The 24564-nt window shown below is 41.7% G+C and overlaps 1 protein-coding gene across 1 annotated transcript in view; it reads right to left on the bottom strand.

Annotated features, from left to right (window-relative positions):
• TMTC1 (transmembrane O-mannosyltransferase targeting cadherins 1) overlaps positions 1 to 24564 on the bottom strand; it is a 1524654-nt gene that overhangs the window by 661714 nt on the left and 838376 nt on the right. The gene's annotated exons all lie outside the window — the stretch shown is intronic.

Below are 24564 nucleotides of genomic sequence, written 5' to 3'. Positions count from 1 at the left end.
TTACAGGGAGGGTACACCTTAGGATACCCCACTGGCCGTCTCCTCAATGACAGTAGATTAGGTTACCGGTTGTCACATCCGGTCCTGATGAAACGCCACTCCTCGGTCAGGAGAATACAGGCGTGAAGCAAGTCGCTCTTTTAACCACTTTTACTTCGCACCACACACAACGACTTGTAGCAACGAGCTATAGCAGGTTTTATTTTCCTTGCCAGCCATGACTCTTGCAGTCTGTTTTTAGCCATAGCATCAGTGTCCAGCCATTAAAGTATCCCATGGACACTCATAGCTATTTTTAACACACCATCTACACCACTCTACTAACTACACATCTGCCCCACTGCCTCATCACATAGGGCCTTCTGGTTTACCAACACAGAAGATCTCCGACAAATAGCCCCCTGCGGGGCCCGTTGGGCATTGCAGCGCTGGCCCAACGAGGAGCTACCCTATGAAGAATGACACCTCTGGGGGTGTGTGAGGGCCCTTGCTCCTTATTGGAGCTCTCCCCTCCCCTTACCTGTTCCTTCTCCCACCTGGCCTTCCGTTCCCCCTGAGCGCCTCATCCCTACCCTTACGAACTGCATACGCGATTGTTTGAGCTACATGTTTAAGGGAATGAATTCTGGACCTAGATCGTAAAAGCCCTTGTCCCTCCTTTTGTGTGTATATATACATATATAAACATATATATATATATATATATATATATATATATATATATATATATATATATATATATATATATATATATATATATATATATATATATATATTCACTGAAAAAAACATAGGTTTCACACCAGTTATAGTTAGGAATTAGCATTTAAAAACCTATTAAATTCACTGAAAAAAACATAGGTTTCACACCAGTTATAGTTAGCTGGAAATTTTACTGACATAAAACCATTGAAATTCCCACGTTATAGTTAGTTGTACTCACTATAACTTGCGCGCCTGCAATGCACTGCTGATGACGTCACATATTACATCACTCATGACATGGTCAGTGACATCACTCATGACATGGTTTTATGTCAGTAAAATTTCCAGCTAACTATAACTGGTGTGAAACCTATGTTTTTTTCAGTGAATTTAATAGGTTTTTTAAATGCTAATTCCTAACTATAACTGGTGTGAAACCTATGGTTTTTTCAGCGAATTTCAAAGGTTTTTTAAATGTTAATTCCTAACTATAAGTCTCAGTTTATAAGTAAGACTGTTAGCGCTCTAGTTGTTCTTTAGAACATTCTGTCATTGGGCTATATTTGGGCTACATCTGGCTGATATTTGGGCTACATTTGTTTTTTTTTGTCTCTGGTGGCCATCTTTGGGCTACATTGGGCTACATTTGGGCTCTAACATATATATAGCCCAATGTAGCCCAATATATATTTTTTCAAAGTTAATTTTCGTAAAAACCACTTGAGCATATATCTTGAGACATAGCAAAGGCACATCGGGCTACCAGTCCCTACAATTTTGCAATTTTTTTTTTATATTGTTTTAAAAAAAAAATGTTTTGCCTTGGAGCGCTCCCGGTGCGCGCCCCGGTGAGCGCCCCGGAAAGCGTAGTTTTATGAAGCGCCCCGGGGCGCGCACCGGGGAGCGTCCCGTAAGCGCCAGTATCGCGAACGAAAACATGATCGTGACGTATCGCGTAGCCGCGACAGTGTGATACGCACGGCGTAAGACCACACATTATATGGGACTTTTTTTCCATCCCACAGGGGAAGAAAAAAGTAAATGCAGCCAAGGTGACTTGCAAAATCTGTGGCGTGGAACTTTCCAGGGGAAACCCGAATAAGAAATATTCATTTGGAAACAACACGATGATACGCCACATGCAGCGCAAGCATCCAATAAATTATTCTGCTGCAAAGATGAGGGAACTGGCCAGTAACCCTCCCCAATCCACAAGCACCACCTCAAAAAGGAAGCAACCCACTCCGTCGGCACCAGAGGAAAGTGAGACGATGCCGTGCATTCAGCCACGATTTGCAGATTTCCGAATTATCTGTAAATATTGTGGGAAGACCATCTCCTACGAAGAACAGAGCGTAAAGCTCATCATCCTTGCTGGGGACAACCACAAATGCCCCAATAAACCCTAATTATTTATTTTCTTTCTTTTTTGCTCCAGTTGAGCCATTTTCAATTCCCTGTTTTTTCATTTCTCCCCATGAAAAATACAAAAAAAATATAAAACTGTTCAGAAAACCCAAAAAAAGTACAAAATGTTCAAAAAAACTATAAAAAAATATAAAACAACAAAAAGAAGAAAAAAAACAGTTCTTTTTAGAACTACCTCCAATTTATAAAAAAAAGGCTACATTTTTAAAAAACTCTATTATTCATTTTTCCCCATGGGACGCTCCCCCCGCGCAAATAAAAAAATAATAATTTTTTTTTGCCCCGTTGGACCCTTTTATGGCCCCCACATCAAACCTAGGGGGTCAGGGGAGGTCTATCCCTGCCCCCTTATGGTCATTTCCCCCTTTGATTTTTCCACCTCTTATGTCTCGATTTTACCGAGACACAAGATGGCGGCCGCTCCGGACTGTTTCGAATGTTTACAGACACCCGAGAGCCAATCAGCTTTCTGTGCGCAAGTCGCGTGGCGCGCCCGGGGCGCTGCCATAGATACATATATTTTTTTGAACCTAAATTACTCAAACTCCACTGGAGCACATATCTTGAGACATAGCAAAGGCACATCGGGCTACCAGTCCCTACAATTTTGCCAAGTTTCGTGGAAATCCATTCAGCCGTTCGGGCTAAAAGTGAAACCGACCGCCCTATGGAAATTAACATGGGGAAAACACGTTTTGGGACCCCCCTTTTATCTCGGCCCCCACTTGACGAATTTCCCCCAAACTTTCAGGGAAGGAGCGGCCCATTTTCTTGGAGAAATTCGCGAAGATTCGTCCACCGGCGCCAAAGTTATTCCCAAAAGAATGTTGCATATATATATATATATATATATATATATATATATATATATATATATATATATATATATGCTGATTCAGTGTCAACTCAAGGATGTTGAGGGCCCTGAGCAAGCCATATTTTGGATGTCCCTCAAGGGGCCAAGTTTACACACAATATTAGATTATGTGTTAAATATTAATAGGGTCACACAAAACAGTTACAATATGTCTTGCCTAGTACCCTAAAATTCGTTACTAGACTAAGGCAGAGGAAGAGATAGGCAGAGAGTTAGAGTGGTTTAGAAAGAGAATATAATGTACTAATAGTCAAATAGAGAAAAAAGTTCACTTTTCCAAGAGGCCCAAACAAAACGTCAGTGCTCTGGAAGTTGCCTACTTTGCCCATGCCTTAAAACGTCTCTGGGCTGATCGAGACTTATTCGATTCCAAACTTTACACAAATATATTTTGCAGAACAAGTGAAACATTACTGATGTTTATGAAATCCTGGATGATTTATACTAAGGGCCACATACATACTTAAGAGGACGGTACTCTGTCCATCAGGGAGGCAGGGACAATACATCCCCCACCCTGATGCAACTCTGGACGCCAAATTTAGAGATCATTACTGGCTCAGTGGTGATGTCTGTACCTTGACAGATAACACAAACCTGATGGTTCCTGTAAAAGTACAAGAACAGTTTCGTAGACTGCCACTGTCATTTTGACACCAAACTTTACCAAGGCTCGGCCTGTTTAAGATCAGCAGCACTCACGGGGGTGGTTTTTTCAAAGATTTTATTACAAAAACCCTTTGCACATCAAAGACGCGTTTCGGAGCTTAGCCTTCATCAATTTGCTACACAGTTCGCGCCACGGCCATTCAAATATACATGAGTCACGTGATACTTTCATTGGTATAGAAAGAGGACTGTTCATTATCACAATTTAGTGCCTCCATCTTGTAGTATGCAAAGTGTCATTTCATACGCAATATATATTGTAAACAATCGCAATTGCATTTCTAAAAGTGGACCATTATAGTCTGACTTTAAGCATTTTTAAGCCCTGGATGGGCTATCGGATAATCCTTTCTCCTAGTTCATACATGCCCTGGATGGGCTCACACTAATGCTATACTCATTATAACCCTTAAGTATCACTATTCAGTACTCCAATGTTAGTTTAAATTCATTTCCTTGTGCATACATTTCACATTTTTCACATTTTTATAAAAAACATATATCAGACAATTACTGTTAGAAAATTCATGACCATATCTCACACATTACATGTATTTATCCCAGGTGCACTGCTAATTCTTCATGCATGTTAAGCCCATTCGGTGCCTTGCTTTGTAAATTGATTATGTATCATGATTCTAACCGTCTAAGTTTCTGTAGACAATCACCTCCCCTTACACTAATGGGAACACTATCTAGGCATATGTAGGACAACAGATCCCTGTTGCGCCCGTGTGCAGTCTCAAATTTTCTAACAGTAATTGTCTGATATATGTTTTTTATAAAAATTTGAAACATTTGAAATGTATGCACAAGGAAATTAATTTGAACTAACTAACTAATTAACCCCATATCTACAAGCCTTACATGTGGTACAGCGATAGAACCCTTTTCTAGCTGAGAGCCAGGAGCCAGATGATATTACTTCCGGGCTGCTACTGACCAACATGTTGCTCATAGACTGAGCTTTCCTAAATGTAATAATGGGTTTCTTGGGGAGCTAATTGCCTATAACTGTATCCGCGACAACCAGTGACCAATTCTTGTTAACTATCTGCCTCAATTCTTTATGCTGTTGATTAAAGGTCAGGATTAACCATGTTTCCTGATTTGTTCCCTGCTGCAAGATAGTTTTGTTGGCCGTCTTTTCCGCTATTGCCTTAGCCTGACTTATGGCATTTGTCCTAGCTATCGCTGTATCAAGAATCTTTTCTGTTTCGCCCCTGGCTAGGAATCTCTTCCTGCACTCATCTCGGGCTAATACAAACTCAGAGTCTGTGCTACTGATTCTACGGATACGCAACATTTCCCCAAACGGAATACAGTTTATTTAAATTCTGAGGATGGTAGCTGTGCGCATGGAGAATGGTGTTCCCTGCTGACTCCTTTCTGTGTAACCGGGTTTGTATTTGCTGGTCCCTGATAAATACTTCCACATCCAAGAACACCACCGCACTTTTGCTCATCTGTGATGTAAATTCCAGATTCACTGTGTGAAGCAAAATACTTGGAATAAAATATTGTGCAGTCAACTAACCAGATTAAACCCTATTTACCCTAGTTAGACACATGTCCAATCCAAAGTGTGTAAAGAGTGAGATTCCAGCATCACAGGAACTCTGTGATGACCTGGCGGTCTTTTTTGAAGAAAAAATTAACAAAATAATAAATGGATTAAAAGCCCAAAGTGTTTGCGAGTCAGACACTGAAGGCAATCTGAGGATATAATCAAGAGTTAGAACCCCTGAGGTAACACTTCTCAGGGAATACATGAAGCCTTCCAGGTCCCATCGCAAGTGGAATTTAACATTATTGCAGCCAGTATTTCCTCAGGCTACCCTCTGGACCCTCTCCCTCATAAGATGTGGAAGGTGCTCAGTAAGGAACTTTTCCCATACCTTCATCAAAACTGCTCACAATCTTCAACTAGTGGCACAGTACCTGAGTGCTAGAAAAAGGCAGTTGTTTCCCCCTTATTGAAAAAGGGCACGTTGGACCCTCAGTGCCCGTCTATTTATAGACCGATTTCTTTGCTTCCCAATCCGATTAAGATCTTGGAGAAAGTTGTAAGTAAATTACTTACTAAACATGTGGAAGAAAATAATCTCCTGGATGAGGTCCAATTTGGATTTCGCCCAGGACATGGTACTGAAACTGCTCTATGACTGTTCTAGACGACCTGCGAATGCGTGCCGACAGCAGCCAAACTGCCATTTTAGTTCTGCTGGATATGTCGGCCGCTTTTGATACGGTCAACCACAAGATATTAATTGAGAGACTTGATACTTGTGGCATTGTGGGTAGGGCTTTGGACTGGCTCCGGTAATATCTTTCAGATAGACAACCTTGAGGTCCTTCCTCTCTCAGAGTAGGGTAGTAAAACATGGGGTCCTGCAGGGCTCAGGGAGCAGCCCAATTCTTTTTAATTTGTACCTATGCCCACTTATCTCGCTTATAAAATCTTATGGCATGGAGGTTATAAATTATGCTGATGATATCCAACTTGTTTTTTCTTTGGAGGGTAATGATGCATTTTCCTTCGAGAAATTTCATTGCTGCATGCGAGAAACAGCAGGGTGGCTTAGGAAGAACTGCTTGCAATTTAATAGGGACAAGACTGAAATACTTTGCTGTTCTGCAAAGAAAATCCCTTGTCCCTTGCCAGCAAACTGATGGCCTAGTTCTGACAATAACCCTCCACTACCTGTTACTACAGTTCGCAATTTAGGAGTATTGCTTGACAGTAATCTACAATTGGACTCGCAAGTAGATAAAACTGTGAGTACCTGTTTCTCTCTGCCTCCTGCACTTGGAAAAATACTCCCTTTTTTACCGGCCGCAGTTGGACCACAAGTGGTAAGGAATATAATCCTGAGCAGACTAGATTACTGCATTGCTGTCCTTCTAGGAGCCCCAGCATCTCTGCTAAAAAAAGCTGCAAAGGATACAGACTATTGCAGCTAAACTTGCACTAAATAGACAATGTAGAGCATCGTCCTTGATGGCCTTGAAAGATCTCCATTGGCTGCCCATTGCACAGCCAGTCCAATTTAAGGACTCTGTATTGTCTATAGGTTTGCAGTCTCCGGACTTTGGAACACTACCATTAGAGCTTAGACAAAGGGATAGACTGTCTGGCTTTCCGAAGGAACTGAAAACAAAACTTTTTCCTAGAGCTTAATGCCAGTTATATGCTCTAGCCCAGTTACTTGCACTGCTTTTGGTAATATAAGCACCAGGTGGCAGCCGTGCTATATAAGAATGCCCTTACATTACATTACATTACATAGAGTGACACATACATTATGCAAAAAAAGAAGCAGTTCTCAAGTTTAGGTGGAAGGCAGATCCTATATAGAGCACCCTCAACATCAGCGACACTCTAGATCTGCTTATTTCAAATGTCTGCTTTTCTATCGAAGTCTTTAAGCATAGGATTAGCACAGTGCCATCCAGGCAAGAGATGGATCACCTACAGGGTATCTCACCCATAAAGGCTCATTTTGTAACTCAAGCTTACCATTTAGTAATGAGGCTCTGTGTCTATGGGTATGATTGTCCTTTTTTGTGAAGCGACGGTTCTGGCAGTCTCTATTTCGACATTTCATCAAATGCCACTCTTGTGACCACCGAACACTTTGACACTCTGAATTTCCTCACCTCAAATGTCTGCTTTTCAATCAAAGTTTTTAAGCATAGGATTAGCACAATGCCATCCACACCAAGATAAAAAGAAACAAACTCACGCCACAGAATCTTCAAACAGCCAGGACCCCAAGCATGCATCCGGCGTGTCAAGGGCTGAGGAACCCCTGAAACATTACCAGTCCACCTTTTTATTTCTTGGGTGCTCGGCAGAAGATGAAATACATTCATGAATTGCAAATTGGATTATTGACTTTCTCAGGCAAGGGCGCATCCCATACACTTGGCAGTGTTTGGAGGTTGACTGGTAATACTGTAATATATATTTATATCAGACCAGCCAACTCACACGGCGCCACCATGTGACACACAATATAGACTTCCATCACACGGTCACCAAGTGAGAAGCTGATTTCACACGATGGCAGGGAAAAAGAGCTAAAAACTACTGTAAATAGTCAATTGCCAGCTCATTTTCCAAGTCTTTGAACTGCCAACCTCCATTAAGGGGTGTGAAAACACCCGAGAACATTGGCACTAGCCTCAGTAAGCTTGTTTTATTGGAGGAGGGAGTTTTGGGGTGGGTACAGGCATAAGTGCCTCTTATTTTTACTAAAGTTGGTAGCTCTGATATAAATATATATCAGGCTTACTCCCCATCTAGACAAAAGCCCGGCACTCGCACACGTGAGAAATCATTGTTTTTTAATCAAATAGCACTAGTCTCTGAGAATGCTTTTCAGCTGCTGAATCAGCTTTTTTCAACTCACAAGCGCCATTTTTTCACCATTTTATATATATGTCCACGTCATGTGATTTAATTATGGTAAACATAAACAAAATACTTTGTCCCTCTCACATGCCCCTATGCATCACATTATAAGTATTTCGTGATATCACAATCACTATTATGTGAATTAATTTCAATAGGAAGCTTGCGGATATTTACGTGTAAAATATTAACACCTGTGTGCTACCCTTGGCAGAGGCTTTCTTTCCATATGCTAAGCCCTTAAAATCTTGAATATGGCATTTGCTTGGAGCTGGCCACCATGGTGGTAACTTTTCCAGGTGGTGGGAACGCGATACTGTTACATATTAAACACAGCACTTGACTTTTTAGTGTCACTGTGCAGCTTAAAAATGTATTATGACCTCCGTACCAAGAGCCCCTTCCCCCTCTTACTAGACAATGAGTGACATAAGAAAGAGATACTAATAGTCCTCCAACACTGAAATATAAAACCTATATGTCATTTCCAATCCCAGGACTAATACCCTAGATCGATTCTCAGCTCCTCTTCAATGTTTAATCCCCCTGAGTTTTTCGTTCCAGAATGAATAAGTACCTGGATTCTTTTCTTCTTAGGGGCTGATTCCGATCTAGGTCGGAAGGGCACCGAACGCGATCCGGCCATAAAAACTGTGAGCAGTACGCGTATTTTTTGCCTGACTCGTACAGCTGTGCGAGCGAGCATGTACGATGCGAGCTACGTGAAATTCACTGACCGAGTCGTTTCCGGGTCCGAATCGCTTCCTACGTCTCGGCCGTAAGCTAACCGTGACGTGCAATGGATGTGATTTACGGATGAGCCAGTATGATGCACGCGCCGGACAGCTGGTGCGAGCCGGAGTGTCCGACTCGCAAAACGTCAGAGAAGTTGCCTTTAGGGGTCCACTTCGGACCTCCTGTCACCCGCAGCCCTACGACTCGGACACATTGGGAGACCCAAGGGTCTCCCCAACACAGGCATGTACGGTGCGGATGGCACAGACGCGTACCCATTGTAGGGGGAGCCCTTGTGCGAGATGTACCCATTCAGTTAAGGGGAGCCCATGTATGCGTTGTACGACCGGCTCCCATTGACTTCTATGGAAGTCCGACCAAACTGAGTCCGGCAGCATACGGCCACATCGTACTCACTCCGTCGGACTGCATAACTCCAGCTCGGTCAGAAAACACTCCGGATCCGGCTCGGTTGCAGAGCTTTCCGACCCGGATTGGAATCGGCCCCTTAGTAGAAATACCCTGTTCCCACTTCTGGGACCTGTTCTGGTTTGTTTAATGGGATAAAATTTTAGCAGATCCCTGTAGTTGAAATGACTCTCCAAAAGGTGATGTGCAACAGTGCAACAAGATAATTTTTGTCCTTGTTATCTATTGCTCTCATATCTTCTCGAATCCATTTTTTCACAGGGTGCAGGGTAATTACAATGTAATGCTTATTACATGGGCATTCAAGGGCATAGTACAAGAAATTGAAACTACACGTCAAGAATGTATCTATCATTTTCGTACGTGTACCAAATGGGACAGGAAACTTCTTTTTGACACTGTTTCTGAAAGCCTTAAATTTTTTACTGTGAAAAAAAACTTCTTAAATTAGACACCTGTCTCTCCGATCCTTCACTTTACTCACTTTGAACTTGCTGGACCGTAAGCAATCTGCTTTTTCTTTGTGCAATTTTGGGTGTATCTCACAGTTTTTCAATTATTATATTGTCATATTCCTATGACGTCATTGATGCTTTCCATGAAAACACCAGAAGGAAACTTAAAAAAACCAAAAATCAAATTATAGAAAAAATTATTTGCCATAAGCACAAAGGAGGACATTAAAAGGACTAGTTGGTGACAATGCATAGTAATTCACTCAGCAGACAAGGGGGAGGGTAACACCACTGTAGTGGCTAGATGAAAACATAGCTTTTAAACTGTCAACCTGACATGGTGAAATAAACCCTTTTGCCAAGTCAAAACCTTAATTTTTAATATTTATATCACCACCCAGGGAGAGCCTATGTAGTCTTCAAGGCTGGGTCCAAAATATTAAAATGAAGGACATATTCCTTTAGTGTTTAACATATCCTGACAGTAAAAACTTGAAATTGTGCTATTCACTTTAGCAAGGCTGGTAGTACCACGGGCTAACATGGAATTACAGTACCCCATGTGCTAAGTACTAACTTCCATATGGGACCCATATGTGGTAAACAAAGGTAACACATTGTTACATTAAACCTGTCTTGTAGAAAAAGTTTGATTTAAAGTAACTTTTAAAGCAAAGGTGACTTTAGGAAGTCATCCCTTTCTTGCCTAAGATTTCTGGTAGCCATTGATGATCAACTATAACAGTTGTCATCGGAGACAATCCGCTGCCCTCCTGCCAGGAGGTGTGAAGTGCTCCCAGGAAGGGGAACAAAGGGTCTGCTGGAGGGAGGAGGTGAGACCTCCTCCTGACAGGATGGCCCAAGGGCGGTGGCAGCAGATGGTCGAGCTTTAGAGGGGCTACCTTCTATGTGAGGCAAATGCAAGTTACACCTCAGCGTGCCCACTTGTTTGTGTAGGTAGACAGGGTGGCATCTCCTCCAGAGGTGGAAAACCTGCTGCAGGATTGTTTTCCAGGAGGGGTGGCTCATTATACTATGCACATCTCAGGGGTGTGTGAATAGCTTTGAGCCGGGAAGAAGCATTCAAATATTTTGGATATTGGCTCAGAGATGCATGGTGGGATTGCTAAGTGCCAAACCCACAGGAAATGATGGCAAAAGGTATACGACTGCCCCATGGCTAGGGACTGTTGTCCACCCACAAACCCATAATTGGCATCAAGTCGTATAATGGCTTCCAGCCTCACAACACTGGTGTGCAGACAGAAAAATTTGTTGGAAATGAAATATTGAGTCCTAAATATTGTGAGTCAGAAATATTGCCAGTAAGAATATTGTGGCCAAAAATATCGATGTTAAGGTAAGGAATATCAAAGTCAACAATATCGTTTGCAAAAATATAGTTGTTTAAAATATCGTATTTTTTAATTAGTGTTATGTATTTCAGTATATATTTTAAATGTATGTGATTTTTTGTATACAAATTGTTTATGTTTTTTAATATATGTGTTACATTTTTAGTAGTCAGCAATTCTATTTTAATAAAAATTTTGCATTTTTTAGTTCTGTAGCAGGTTGTGGGTTTATTGGGGAATAGGTTGGGAAGTAATTTGATTCTATTAATTGATGATTGTTTTGTATTTTTGTAATATTTATTTAATTGAGATTTTATAGTGTTAATTGTGGGAAGTCATTTCTTATTAATGAATTATTAATAGGTTGTAAATTAATATTAATTAATTCAAACTAATGAAGGTAATTTGTTTAGATGCAGGTTGCTGGATTCATAGAGGTAATGGGTGGGAAGTATCTTTTTTTAAATCAATTAATAATAAGTTGTTATAAATATTTAATTAATTGAAAATTAAATGTAGAAATTGGGTAATTCATTTTAGGTGCGGGTTGTGGGAGTTTATGGGGAAAATGGGTGGGAAGTAATTTATTTTTGATTAATTAATAATTAGTTGTTAATTGATATTTATTAATTGATTGCAAATTTATCATGGAAATTGTGTAATTACTTTTAGGTGTGGGTTGTGGGGCTTATAGGGATAAAAGTATGGGAAGTATTTTTTTTTAAATTAATAATTAGTTGTTAATTAATATTAATTAATTAATTAATTAATTAATTGAACATTAAATATGGAAATTGTGATATTACTTTTAGGTGTAGGTTGTGGAGTTTATATGGGTAAACGGTGGGAAGTAATTTCTGTTTAAATAATTAATAATTAGTTGATCATTAATATTAAGTAGTTGATATTTAATTAGGGTAATTGTTTCTTTTTTTGTGTGGGTTTTAATTTTATAAGGGTAAAGGTTGAGGAGTACATTCATTTTTTCTGGTTTTATAACTAGTTGTCAAATACTAGTAGTCTTTTCATTGAAAATAAGTTTCAATTGTGTAATTAATATTTATACAGTTTAATTTTAGGTGTAGGTTGTGGGTATTATAGGGGTAAAGTGTGGGAAGTTAATTAATTTGCTTGAGTTTTAATTTGATTTTTAATTAATAATATTTCTTTAATTGGTAATTAATTATGTATATTATGGAAGTAGATTTCTTTTAAAATTTAGATGAGGGTTGTGAATTGTGTGTTGTTATAGGGTAGGTAATAGAAAAACGAAATCTATGTAATTAATATTTATGTTTTTTTAATATTTTCCAATTAAAAATATGTATTTGTTTGAAAATTATTTATTTATTTTATGTAATATTTCTCACCATATACCTCTATCAATATCTTTAATCTACATATACTTACTTGATGTATAAACGTTTCATGTACTTATGGATCTGCATAGTTATTACTATCAGTATATCCAATGCACTACCCTATTTCTCACCCTATACCTCGCTCAATATATCTTTTACCTCAACTCTCTGACTCATCTCAAACCTCTTTCTACTACTCTTTGAATGAAAAAGACATTTGTACAGCGCACGTACACCAGCGGTTTCTTGGCGCTTTGGGACTAACTGAGACTAACAGCAGAGCATGAGGATTTTAATCAAAGGCCTGTGCAAACAGCCACGTCTTCAGGGCTCTCCTGAACACCGGATAGGAGGTAATGTGACGTAGGTCGGGCGGAAAGGAGTTCCACAGGCAAGGGGCTTGTGATGCAAATCTGAGGCCCCCAAGCCTTTTGCGCTTGAATGTGCAGGTGGAGAGAAGATTGAGTCCAGCCGACCGAAGCGTTCGAGAGGGGGTATATCGATGGAGCAGAGCACCTATGAAGGAGGGACCTTGATTAGCGAGGGCTAGGTGCGTGGTGCAGCCAACTTTAAAGAGACTGCGCTGGACTACTGGGAGCCAATGCAGGCTTTTCAGTAGTGGTTTCACAGAACAGGACTTAGGTTGACGAAAGATCAGTCTGGTGGCCTGGTATTGGGCGAGTTGGTGGGATTGGTAGAGAGGGATCCCGATGTAGAGGGAATTCGCATAATCAATGCGGGACACTACTAAGCCCAGTACGATGTGGACCAGGGCATCGAGGTAAGGAATCGGCTGATCTTCCTGATGCGGCGCAGGTGGAAAAAGCAGGCCGACATCACAGATTTAATTTGGTGTTTCATGGACAGATCATTACTGATGGTGACTCCAAGACTCTTGACCAAGCTCGCCGGACAGGGGGCTCCGCCCAGCGTGAGCGGCCAGAAGCTGGGATTCCATGGATTATTTGGGGGACCAGTGAGCACTAGCTCAGTCTTGTCTGGGTTGAGTTTCAACTGGTTAGCATTCATCCAGCTGCTGATGAACAACATTGTGCTCTGAAAGTTTTCTATTGAGGATGGGGAGGAGTCAATGTTGAAGATGAGTTGCATGTCATCTGCATAATTGAAAATGACCACTGGTTTCTCCCTAAGTTTGGCAATCAGTGGGATGATGTAGAGATTGAAATAGCAGGGGGTAAAGGGAAGAGCCCTGGGGGACCCCACAAGTAAGGTCCTTCGCCTCGGACATGAAAGAGCCAAGACGAACTGCTTGCTTGCGATCTTGGAGGAATGAGGTAAGCCACTCTTTCCAATGCACTACCATATTTCTCACTCTATACCTCTATCAATATATCCTCTACATCCACTCTCATTAATCTCACACCCCCTACCTACTGACCCCCAAAATAGCCTTTTCTACACTCTCCCATACGTTACCCCTTTTTGCACCATCTGACACCCCTTTCCCTATACTGATCCCCCAAAACAAGCCTTTCTAAACTCTTAACTATGACTCTTCCCCTCCACATCCCTTTTTACTCATCCCGAGCCTCCCATTACTGTCATGATATCCAAAAACAAAAAACAAGAAAGTCTAAATCCTTCACTCTTCTATCCCTCCACTGTCCTTTTCAATCAAAATAACAAACTAACATGTCCACTTCCCAAATTTCATATTTCACTATACTAATTCACCACTAATCCTTTATGGGTTCCGCATAGCGTGCTACTTGCCAAAAAAAAGCGCTTCAACACCTCATTAGGGGTAGCAAGCACTATATAAATGCAAAGCTTTTTTCCCTCTTCTATTTCTCCGCTATCCTTCTCAATCCAAATAACTGACTAATATCCACCACTCAAGTGACTTTCATATTTCACTATACTAATTCACCAGTAATCCTTTATGGGTTCCGGAGTAGCTTGCTTCTTGCCGAAAAAGCGCTTCAACAACCCATCAGGGGTAACAAGTGCTACATATATATATGGAATATATATATGGAAACCTCTGTCCCTCTTCTATCCCTCTGCTACTCTTCTCAATCCAAATGACTAACTAACATATCTTCCACCACGCAAATAACTTTCATATGTCACTATACTAATTCAATACTAAATCTTATGGGTTCTGGAGTAGTGTGCTACTCATCAAGAAAGTGTTTCAACACCCCATTAGGGGTAACAAGCAATATAGATATGCAAACCTTTTTGCCCTCTTTTATCCCTCCGCTATCCTTCTCAATCCCAATTACTGACTAATATCTACCACTCGAATTACTTTCATATTTCACTATACTAACTCACCACTAATCCTTTATGTGTTCCGGAGTAGCGTGATACTCGCCAAAAAAAAAGCGCTTCAACACCCCATCAGGGTTAACAAGCGCTACATAAAAACAAACCTTTTCCCTCTTCTAGCCCTCCACTATCCTTCTGAATCCAAATAACTGACAAACCTATCCACCACTCAACTTACTTTCATATTTCACTATACTAATTCAACATTAATCCTTCTTGGGTTCCGGAGTAGCATGCTACTCGCTGAAAAAGTGCATTGACACCTCGTCAGGGGTAGTAAGCGCTATATAAATGCAATCACAATACAATACAATACAATATAATATTTGTAGGTATTTGTCATATGTATTTAACATTATAATAGGTTTTTATTTTTTTAATTTTAAATAATAACTATATTTGTATCTTAATTTCTAACATATTTAAAAATATATATTGATTTTGTTTTTTAAATATGTTGTTGTTAATAATATTTTGTTTGTTTTTAATTTTGAAGTGACTGGAGTGGGAATTTTAATTTTTACCCCTCTGCAACCAAACACTTTCCCTACTGTTGCACTGAATGGAGTGGGAATAGCACATTTTATCCTGCCACTATCCAACACTTTCCTTACTGCTGCACTCATTGGAGTGGGAATAGAAATTGTTATCCCTTCGCTATCCAACACTTCCCCTACTATTGCCCTCACCGGAGTGGGAATAGTAATTTTTATCCCTCCGCTATCCAACACTTTCCCTATAGTTACACATATTGGTGTGGGAATAGTAATTTTTACCCTTCCGCTATCCAACACTTTCCCTATTATTGCATTCACTGGAGTGGGAATAATAATTTTTACCCCTTCTCTATCCAACACTTTCCCTACTGTTGCACTGACTGGAGTGGGAATAGTGAGTTGTATTCCTCCGCTCTCCAAAAATTTCCCTACTGTTGCACTGGCTGTAGTGGGAATAGTAATTTTTACCCCTTCACCTTCAACACTTTTTCCACTGTTGTACTCATTGGAGTGGGAATAGTAATTTTACCCCTCCGCTATCCAAAACTTTCCCTACTGTTGCAGTTATTGGAGTGGGAATAATACTTTTTACCTCTCCGCTATCCAACACTTTCACCACTGTTGCACTCACTGGAGTGGGACATTTAAATGTCCATATTTGTTTGATAGTTTAATGTTTTAATTTACTATAGAATGCTTTTTTACCTTATATTTTAAATTATTGCTATATAGATTTTTTAATTTTTATATAACTTTAAACTTTTAAAATAAATTAAAAATACAATGTCATTGATTGTTTCAAAGTAAATATATATATATATATATCCAAAATAAGATTTCAGATTCCACAATTCCACCGAAAGCATCCAGGTTTTCTCAAAAAGCTTATTTATTAAGCATTCTCATCAACGCGTTTCGGGAGTCACGCTCCCTTGCTCACTTGTATAAATCATTATGCTTGTGTGCTTATCTTTTTTAAATTAAGTTTATTTGTTATATTTTGTTAAAATGTATATTAAATATATTTTATTTTGTTAAAATGTATTTTAATATAAATAAAGGGACAGGGAGTGGGCGACTATACTGGAACACCCCAAGAAAGTGACTAGGAATGCAAAGTGTAAACTCATACCATGCATGATATTGCAGAGGGCTTATTTTACACCACATCGCCTACATATAGGGGCCGATTACAATCCTGGAAAAAAACGTCCGTACGATTTTCAACCGGAGCCATCGCCGTACTATTCGTACCCGTCCGTCCGAGTCGCGATGTACGATCCGTATTCCGTCAATTCGTCCGAATCGTCGCGATCCGTACGTATTGCAAGGCTGAAACAGTGAACCTTACGACTCGTACACATGCCGTACGACTCGACGAGTACGATCCGGACCGGGGTATGTGGACGCGATTCGTACGGTCCACGTCAGGTAAGGGCGATTCGTACGGAAAAGCACACAATCACTTACACACCGTACGGTGCGTACACCCCATGATAGCAGGGGTACGGTGAGTACCCCTGCTATCCTGGGTTGTATACACCATAGCCCGCGATCGCAGGGTGTACGCACCGTACACCCAGCGAACATGGGGTACGGTGCGTACACCCCAAGATCGCGGGGTACGGTGCTTACACCCCCAAGATCATAGGGGTATGCACCGTACCCCTGCGATCATGTGGTGTACGCACCGTACCCGGGGGGGCCGTTCCATACCTGTTTCGGGGTGAACTCTGCTTTTCCGGCTGTTTTCAGCTCCTGTAGAAAAAGGGTCGTACGGTGCTTACCCGACACGAATGGTACTTGCCGGGTTGGAAAAAGCAGCCGCGAACCGTACAGATGTCGTGTACAGCGGGTTCCGAGGGAGAATCGTACGGGGATTTGATTCGTACGATCTCTGTACGATTCGTACAGAGTCCAGCACCTGGTACGAATCATACTTCGTCGTACGTACGGGGGACGTTGCAGGGTACGATTCGCACGGGAAAAACGCTCCAAACGGCTATTCGGAACGGTTTTTCCCGATTCGGAATAGACCCCAAATGTACCCCCACACACATCACCACTGCTCTAGATGTAAACTGGAGGAAGCAGATCTAATCCATATGTTATGGGCATGTCCGCGATTGAGGGAGTTTAGGGGAGAGGTCCGCCAGCATATACAAACAGTTATGGGTTTGAGTATTGAAGACTCGTTATTGGAATGCTTACTGGGTCTCTGTACACAGTCGGCCTCCCACAAGGTCCAATTCTGTTTCCTTGATCTTGCGGCTATACTAGCAAAAAGATCTATCACAATGAGATGGAAATCAAAGAGGTCACCCACAATACATGCATGGCACAGTGAAATGTTACATTGGGGATCTTGAAAGTGCAGCTATCCCCCGCGAAGAGGCACGCAGTTTACGCAAAAAGCAAATATCCATGGATTATGACATAATGCTAGAGATGCTCAAAGGTGCGACTCCAGACCACGCATCTAGTACCCCGAGCACACAATAAGCTATATGGCAGTTATGACATGTAAAGACACGTAGCGTGGTTGCTCGGGCATGAGGACCGAACTATAATAATTAGTACACTCATACTAATAACACAGGACGATGACACACTTCACTTCGCAATAGAACACCCGGGGGGAGGGCGTGGGGGGGTTTGAGTACGTTTATGATGGTTTAAAAGATTATTAGTACTGCGAACAGTAGGACAAATTGTGTAATTGACTGTCGATATTTAATTAATGAAAATGTTATAGATTGTATAATGTATACTTTATACTGTAGTGAAATATTGTCACAACTAAAAGCTAAATCTACTGTAATAATGTTAATGTGAAAATGACCTGCACCAAATGATTATGAAAACCAATAGACTATGTTTAAAATAATAATAATAATAATAATAATAATTATAATATTTTCATATTATTAATATATATTATTTTATATATATGTATTACCTACTGGCGGTCGCCAGTAGGTAGTTATAGTTAGGACCTAATTACCATAGGAAAACTACAACAATCTATTCCCAATAACTTTGGCGCAGATTAACGAATCTTAGCGAAATTTTCAAAAATCGTGGGGCGCTCCAGTCCGCTCCCATCTTAAATGTTTCGGAGTGATTTGGCAAGTGGGGGTCAAGAAAAAAGGGAGGCCCCAAAACGTGTTTTCCTCATGCAATTTTCCATTTGAAACTCAGCCCGAACTGCTGAACGTAATTAAACCAAATTTGGCCAAAAGGTAGGCCTTGGTTCAGAAAGAACTCTTTTTGTTAAATGGTGAAAATCTGTTCAGTAGTTGCTGAGAAAATCAAATAAAAAAAATATATAGAGGCGCGCAGGATCCGCACACCCTCCTGACCACGCGCTTTATGCTAATTGGCTGTCAACACTCTAAACCAGGAAGTGTTGGAAACCACCTTGTGCCGCGGTACAAGCCATGACCCAGGGGATGTGGTCCCCGGGGCCGTTTATGGCCTCGGGAGGGGGGCCACGCGGCCCCCTTCCAATTAAAAAAAAAATCTAATAAAATGAGGGTCAGGCCCTGGGTGATGGGGTCCCCAGGGCCAAAAAAATAGGAAAAGAAGGGGGATCACAAAGCCCCCCTTCTTAAAAAAAGGAAATTAAAAAAAAAAGACCGGCCACCCCCTCCCTGCAGCGGGCGCGTCTGCAGATGGGGAACTAATTCCTGTTGAAAACTGGGGGTTCCTGGGGGCCAACTAGCCCACCAGGAACCTCCAGTATGCGCCAGTGAGCTGCGTTGCACAGAGGTGTTCAGAGGCCACGCCCCTTTTTACACCTCTCTGCAATGCAGCTCTGTGGCGCCTAATGGAGGTACCTGGTGGGCTAGTTGCACCCCAGGGTCCCTCAGGATTCAAGGGGAGTTAATCCCCCAACTTAAAACTCGCTACGGGCGCATTTGCACAGTGGTGAAGGGAGGGGACGGGGCCTGAGGTGACATGTGTGCAAACACGCTCTGTGGCACGTTTTAAGTTGAGGAATTAATTCCTCTTCAATCTTTAGGTCCCCTGGGGCCAACTAGCCCACCAGGTACCTCCAGTAAGCACCACAGAGCTACGTTTCAGAGTGTTGTAAAAAGGGTGTGACCTCTGAACACCTCTCTGCAACGCAGCTCCTTGGCACATACTGGAGGTACCTGGTGGGCTAACTGGCCCCCAGGGACCCTCAGGATTGAAGCGGAATTAATTCGCCAACTTAACCCATTCGCTGCTGATGACGAGCTCAGCTCGTCATCAGCCACGGTGGTCGTGTGCGGTTGACGAGCTGAGCTCGTCATGTAACGCGGTTTTTAGAAAAAAGCCACACAGCGCAAAAATAACCCCTGCACGCATGTGGTTAAAACACACCACAGGGCGTATTTGCAGACATGTCACCTCAGGCCCTGCCTCCTTCCTTCACCATTGTGCATACGCGCACCTGGCGAGTTGTAAGTTGGGGAATTAATTCCCCTTGAATACTGAGGGTCCCTGAGGGCCAACTAGCCCATCAGGTACCTCCAGTACGCGCCAGGGAGCTGCGTTGCAGAGAGGTGTTCAGAGGCCACGCCCCTTTTTATACCTCTCTGCAACGCAGCTCTGTGGCATTTACTGGAGGTACCTAGTGGGCTAGTTGGACCCTAGGGCCCCTCAGGATTCAAGGGGACTTAATCTCCCAACTTAAAACGGCCAAAGGGCACACAGTGGGGAAGGGATGGGTTGGGGCCTGAACTTACGTGTGCAAACACGCCATGTGGCGCGGTTTAAGTTAAGGAAATGATTTTCCTTCAATCCTGAGGGCCCCTGGGGACTAACTAGCCCACCAGGTGCTTCCAGTAAGCGCCACTGCGCTGCGTTGCAGAGAGGTGGTCCAGGCCGAGCCCCTTTTTACACCTCTCTGCAAACCAGCTCTGTGGCGCTTACTGGAGGTACCTAGTGGGCTAGTTGTACCCTCGAGATTCAAGGGGAGTTAATCTCCCAGCTTAAAACGGCCACAGGGCGAGTTTACACAGTGGGGAAGGGAGGGGACGGGGCCTGAGGTGACATGTTCCAACCACACCCTGTGGCGCGTTTTAAGTTGGAGAAATAATACCCCTTCAATCCTGAGGGCCCCTGGGTGCCAACTAGCCCACCAGGTGCTTCAAGTAAGCGCCACTGCGCTGCGTTTCAGGGAGGTGGTCCAGGCCGTGCCCCTTTTTACACCTCTCTGCAACGCAGCTCTGTTGCGCTTACTGAAAATACCTGGTGGGCTAGCTGGACCCAAGGGACACTCAGGATTCAAGGGGCTTTATCCCCCAAATAAAGATGGCCAGAGGGCATGTTTGCACACATGTCACCTAAGGCACCCTCCTTCCTTCACCAGTGTGCAAACGCGCCCCGTGGCGCATATTGAGAGGTAGTTTTAATCCCCCTGCCCTATTATGTACTAGGGTCTTACAGAGGAGGTCATGGTAATCATAGGGGTACCCCAACACATAGTGTTCCCTAATGTATGTAGTTGTTGTCACTGTATTATAGGTGTCTTTTAGCATAGCACTGGCTCTAGGCCTGGTTAGTCAGATGCAGTTACCATCAGTACCCGTCAGATTGTGGTTACAGGAGGACTTTCTGCTCCTCTGTTGGTTCTTTCTGTACATCTCTTGTTCTTCCTGCACTTTTCTTCGTCTTTGTGAACTTCTGTTGCTTCTTTCTGCATTTCTTTTTTTTTCTATCTGTGCGTTTTTTCTTCTTTCTTCACATGTCCTACCTCTGTAGGCATAGTTAGAAACTAGCATTAATAAAACCTTTGAAATTGATATTTTTGTACTTACCTGTTTAAGTATAGAGATTCGATATTTTTGTAGTCTACTTTTTTTTGTTGATATTTTTTACATCAATATTTGTGACATCAATGTTGTGTCATTGAACCCAGAACACTGCTGGGCTCAGAAACCGCAGTATAAGGACTTCACCTACAGAACATGTGGACAACAAAAGAAAGTCTGCACCCAGCATTCTGATACAAAGCTTATCCAAAAAAATATTAAAGTAGGACTAACATAAAAAAGCGCAATTCACTGGTGCCACCAACTTTAATGCATATTGTCTCAGGTGACAACTGCTATGATAGCCATTGCTGATTAACTACAGCAGTTTAATCGGCAATGACTATCATAACTCGAATGCAAGAAAGAAGACTACACCTGTTGCACCTACTTAACCAAGACAGGACAGGACTTCAGAGACAGAAGGGCTGCTTGTGATGTTGACTTCATAGCGAGAGTCCTCAAGGGCTGGACCTGCCCCCACTCATGCATGGACTCCAAGGGCTAGTTGAGTAACTTCCTGTTAAGCTATAGGAATATAAAAGCTCAAACGAAATTGCACCTGCAGAGTTACTAGCTGACCAGTAGCCACTGGATTTGCCCTGAACTCCGTTAGTGTAGCCGAGAGATAAAGTCCTAGACCCCATCAGGTGCTTCCCAGGTCCTGGACCCTTGGCTGGTGCTAGAGTGCACTCTTTCTCGCCACAGAACTGCAATTTGCAAGCAAAAGGCAAATGCTAATGTTTTCTGGGCACACAGTCCAAGTCTCATAGATTACCGCTATTTGCAGGTTTGTGAGTATCATCAAATGCTGACAAGAACCAAGACTTCACTGAACTGCTAACCTTTCCTTGTCCATCGACCTGGAGCCCATCCCCGGCCTCAGGCTGGTCAAGTGAAAAGCAGTGATTTATAAAAATCTTGCAAAAATGATAACTCTGGTCCCCTTTTTCTGATTTTTGTCAGTTGGTTTCTATATAAAAATAAAAATATATACTATTTTTATAAATTGGAGCGAGATTTTAAATATGTTATATGTCTGACTGCTCTGTGCCTGAGCATCTGGAAATAAGCTACGTTTTGCTTTTAAGAAGCCTAACTGGACCTGATACTGAATACCGACATAATTACCTAGTGAGGTCTCACAGCCACCCCTAAATAATCATCCACTTTCTCGTATCCCCACTATGCAAATGTAATCCCTAAAACGTTTTACCTTTACGCGATAGCCTTTGTTATGTGATCTTTACTTATCCACACACCTCACTTACTCAATAGACTCGTTTTAACAGCACCCTCTGATCAACTCGCATGTATTTTCCTTATCACAGCCTCAGGAGAAAGCAACACTCCATGTTTCTTCAACACAACTCTACTGCAACATTGTCTGACAACCACTTACAACAATATTTAATCGTCTCACTCAACACCCCTCGGTTTTTCATAATTCCTGTCTGGTAACACTACATCACCACACACTTACGTTCTACTTCCTCACCACACTTTCACTTCACAACAATTATATACACTCCCTTTTTCAGTCGTTTTGTGTTCGCGGGTTGTAGAATAAGATAACTGTGCCAGTGTATGAATATTAATGATGACCAGGTTTCAAGTGTGATATGACATATTTTGAAGCTAGTGATCTTTCAAAATAATAGAAAAGCATAATGAAATATAGCAGCCCTCATTTTCTGAATAAGGAAACACCTGAAAATTTGTATTAAGGTTTAAATTATCTCCCCAAATATCTACAGGTTTGTGCTGCATTGCATTTTTTTATTTGAAAGCTGCGTTTTGCATATGTGGGAGTCAAATGTATTTTGAGAGTTTCAGAAAAAACACAAGGCTGAATGATTTGTGCTGGAGCTCAAACACGTTTGTCGAGGGAGAGTTTACCCCCTCTCCCAGAGCTATTGTATCATCTGCTAACATCCAATGCACTCGCCTACCCACCCACACTTATACTTGTGTCCATCCAGATATGAATTCATTCCCATCCGCCAATTCACCTATCAACTCATATTTCCTGAATCCATGCACGCCTGCATGTATTTACCCATCTCTTTTCTTCATCTGAGAGCGGTATGCGTGATATGATGGTATATATAAACAAAAACCTGTCGCGCAGTGACATTACAAAAAATAACATAAAGAACTGAAATAAATAAGGCTAATTGGCTTTGCCAGTGCGTGGCCTGGTAGAGGTCGTTTTCCTCCCTTTAATGCTAGTGTTCTTATGAGGAGTTTCCCTTGTATATATATTGTACAATAACCTTCTTATCCTTCACTGTTAATATTTATTGTACGCGTCATTAGTTTCCTGAGTGAAATTTGGCCGCAGATATCCTTAAAATAACTGCAGGAAAGTTTGAAAGGTTAGGAGATGTTCTTTGTTTGAATCCTGGAGCAATTGTGGCTTTCCTATTTCCTTTCAGAATGTTAGCTTTCTATTTTAAGGACACACGCCCTGCTGTATCCTGTTCAGAATAGCCCAGAGCGGGCTCGCTGCAGCTGCTGTCCTCCCTGTGAGAGGGATAAGTGGGTGGTGCATAGAGAGATCCTACAGGAGCTGGAACCTGTGCTCGGAATCTTACAGTGATAACCACAAGAGAATGTGGCCTGCAGCCAACCACTAACATGAAGTTAATTCATACAAATGTAGTACCCACTATAAATGATAATGTAATCTGTTGCTAACGCGGGCGGCTAATGGCAAGACTAAAGGCACATAATGAAGTATTATCGATCTCACTCAGAAACAAGTAAATCCAATGAGGGCCGAGCTCAAGCTTATCAATGAAACGTGGAAACAAAGCAATACATATTTGTTCTGTCAGCTGTGTTATGATTACTGTAGTGTTTTTAATGAGTTTGTTTTTTCAATTAACCATTTCTGTATTGCACACACTACATAACTAAATTGCATGTAGGTGCAGACAAAAGACCAGAGGGGAGGCCAGGAGGAGGCAGTCCATCTAGAACAACTAAGTTTTCAGTTGTTTCCTGCAGGAGAGGAGATTGTTGGAGTTCCTCACATTAAGAGAGATGTTGTTCTACATTTGGAGATCAACCACCAATAAGCATCAATTTTCTTTGGATTTGCAGTTGCATTTGGGAGTGTGGAGGAGATTGAAGCTGTTGGAACACAGGAGCCTTTGTATTAGGTAAGGGGATGCTGAGCACAAACTTCTAAGCCAAGAAGAAAGAGATCTCGAGTACGTGTGGGAGGAGAAGATACAAGAATTTGTGATCACACACTACAATGACATATTCAATTGATGCATTTAGAGCACAGCTTATGTTTTCGTCTTGTGCATTATATCTTGAAGAGTATCCAACCTACTGAAAGATCAAAAATGCCGCCCTAACAGATGAAACCATTGTTATTCAATTCACCACTTTGTTAAGACAGTCCAATATTTTGTATCTCTTGAAAAGAGTCAGTCCTTTTTATATAAATACTGAACTGTACTTAGAAATAAGTGAGATACAATGCTGTACTGCAAGTGCTGTTTGAATACGAAGAACATACCTAGT

Source organism: Lissotriton vulgaris, chromosome 1_2 (genome assembly GCF_964263255.1).
Source record: "Lissotriton vulgaris chromosome 1_2, aLisVul1.2, whole genome shotgun sequence".
In the NCBI taxonomy this organism is placed as follows: domain Eukaryota; kingdom Metazoa; phylum Chordata; class Amphibia; order Caudata; family Salamandridae; genus Lissotriton; species Lissotriton vulgaris.
The sequence above is the reverse complement of the archived record's forward strand: the minus strand, read 5'-3'. Positions and strand labels throughout refer to the sequence as shown.